The sequence below is a fragment of the Austrofundulus limnaeus genome, unplaced genomic scaffold (genome assembly GCF_001266775.1).
Source record: "Austrofundulus limnaeus strain Quisiro unplaced genomic scaffold, Austrofundulus_limnaeus-1.0 Scaffold120, whole genome shotgun sequence".
Classification (NCBI taxonomy): domain Eukaryota; kingdom Metazoa; phylum Chordata; class Actinopteri; order Cyprinodontiformes; family Rivulidae; genus Austrofundulus; species Austrofundulus limnaeus.
This window is the reverse complement of record NW_013952522.1, coordinates 1,480,103-1,483,196: the sequence shown is the minus strand read 5'-3', so window position 1 is coordinate 1,483,196 and position 3,094 is coordinate 1,480,103.

Here is a 3,094-nt window from a genome sequence, read left to right as displayed (position 1 = left end):
TTTTTTTTGCCGTGTATAATGAAATGCTCAGAAAATGGTGACTGGATGAACATCTACAACTGAGTAACTTTTGGAGAAACCTCATCAAGATGATCGCCCACCACGCTAACAAACACAAAAATAGTTATYACAGRTTTACAAGTATTGAGCTAAAACATGTTTAGTAGCTGAGAGTTATTAACAACACATACTTTGAAAGATTGTGTTACGGCACCTGTTGCTACCTGTTACAGTCACTTCTGTCTGTCTATTAAAGTCCTGGATAGATTTTAAAGAACACATTTTATAGTCTAGCATGAAACTGCTGCTAATGACTTTAAAAATGTGTTTCTTCTCATCAAAAGATAATCTTGGTTTACAACTGAGATTAAACGTTGTGGGTGCAGTTCTTCATGAAATGCTTTCATTTACAGTAGAATTTTAAAGTTTGCTTCTGAAAGATGTTGAGTGTGACACTGAAAATGAAGGTTTACCAAGTTGTCCTATTCATGTGACCAAACACACACTTAAATAGACTTCACTAAAAAGATGATCATTATATTCTGTCAGAAATAAACAAGTTCAGTTTTAGCATTCAAAACCAGAATGATGTTCTGCTGCAGGAAATGGAACTAATATAAAAATCAATAAGAACTCAATGGGAGTCTCCCTGGGAATATCACATGAATTTTTCACATACTTCTCAAAGGGTGGACTGGCATTGGCCTTGTTAAAATCAGATGTGGGCAACACCCTTAAGTGACCAAACAGTACTCAGTTTTCTGCTGTGTGTGTGTGTGTGTGTGTGTGTGTGTGTGTGTGTGTGTGTGTGTGTGTGTGTGTGTGTGTGTGTGTGTGTGTGTGNATAATAATAATAATAATAATAATAATAATAATAATAAAAATAATAGTACATTTTATTTGGAGGCACCTTTCTGACTCTCAAGGACACTGAACAGGTAACATATACAGTATATAAAAAACATAAATATACTAAATTAAAAGTAGCAATAGAGCAAGACTGGAAGAATTAATGAACTGTGGTAAACAATCCTTAAGAGATGGGTTTTTAGTCTGGCCTTAAAAAGAAAAAGAGTGTCCAAGTTCAAGTGGTGGTCGTGAGTTCCAGAGCCATCACTACCTTTTTTTTTTTACATCCATTAGCTGTTCTGCATTGCTGTTGAGCTTAGGAACTCTGTACTCAGGTTGTCACTCTGTAACTTTCCTCTGAACAGCTGCTTTGCTTTGTATTTTTTCTTTTACACTATTTAACCTGCTTCTCAGTGTCTGACATGGAAACATTAGTATTGTAAATTATGACCCCTATGCAATTTAAATGTAAAAATGTGTAAGAATTAAGTAATGTGCCCTTTAAATCTATGCTGAACAAATAAAAAGCACAAGCTTTCACCTGCTGTTTGATGTTTGTCCACAAGATGMCGATGGTGAGTTTGACCACAGTGTCTGAAAGTAATCCATTAGATTAACGACTGCTTTTCTCATAAAAAGTTTTTCTCACACTTGTTTGTTTTTATCTTCATTCTGTTGAAATTTAGAGAAACAATGCTCGAGAAGAATAATGAAGGCATGCGTTTTTGAAAAGATTATGGTGAAATTGTTTAATGTAGAAATAACAGTTATGTAAAACCGAACTCTGAAGTGATTTGCTGCAGTAAATAAAAAATGGAAGAATGTAGAAAAAGTATGGATGTGCCCCAAGTCAGTGCCAGATGGTGAGGCTGGTGGCCAGAATGCCTCCACTGCTCTTACAGCTTCTCTTATCAGAGTAAATGAAACGTAGATCAAACGTCTGTGCTTAGCATTTCATCTTTTTACCGCAATATTTGAAASAAATGCAAAAATACTAAAASACAAGTTTGTTTTATATATGTTTTACTCCATGTCTTTAAGATTCCCACCAGAGAGACAGAGAACCGAAGCTGGACTAAGTCTCAGCTGAGCATGTTGTAACAGGATCATCCCACCTGTTGACTCAATAACACTGCATTTTGGTCTTTTATTCATGTGAATGTGTTCTTTTGTCTCGAGGAAGCGAGCATATTTAAATGGATTTACCTACGWGAGAAAAGGCCTGATGAGTTTCCAGAAAGGCAGCCTGTGAGTTAAACACAAAGCCCACTTGTCTGGACTGCTGTGGTCATGTGCGTAGCAGTAGTGTGAAGAATGAGTGCTCAGCATGTGAAACACAGCTTTTATTTGTGCAGCTTTTCCCAGAAGTTCATTGTTCTCTTGACCTTTGACCCTGAGTCAGAGTATTCACATCAGATACGTGATAGTGAACAGTTGCCCGGTCTGATGATGTGCTTGGGAAATGTTTGAAATYTATTTTCTGTTGAAGTTCTTCATATTATAGTTTAACTAATTTTATCCTATAAAAGTGTTTAGTGTATTTTCCTGCTTATTTGTTGCTGAAGCTGAAGTTAAAAGGAAAATTATGTTTATATGTGTTTTTACTATTAACAATTTGTCCATTATCATTACCAATATGTCAGGAATATTTCCTGACAATATGAAAATAGCCAAGGTAATTCCTCTCTACAAGAGTGGTGAGAAATGTATGGTCAATAATTACASACCAATATCCTTATTACCACAGTTTTCAAAAATTTTAGAGAAATTATTTGTGCCTAGCTTAGATCAATTTATTGATAAACAAACTATTCTAAGTAGCAGTCAGAATGGGTTTAGAGCTAAAAATTCCACATCAATGGCTCTCATGGACTTAGTAGGGGAAATAACAACTGCTGTTGATCAAAACAATACTGTGCTAGTATTTATGTTGACTCGAAGAAAGCTTTTGACACCGTTGACCACACCATTCTAAAAAAATTGAACAAATACGGTATTAGAGGGGGCGGCACGGTGGCTCAGTTGGTAGAGCTGATGCCTCTCAGCAAGAAGGTCACCGGTTCAAATCCCCTTTCTGGGTAGAGTTTGCATGTTCTCTCCATGCATGAGTGGGTTTTCTCCGGGTACTCCGGCTTCCTCCCACAGACCAAAAACATGACTGTTTGGTTAACTGATAACTCTAAATTGTCCATAGGTGTGAGTGAGAGAGTGAGTGGTTGTTTGTCTCGTTTGTCTCTATGTGTGG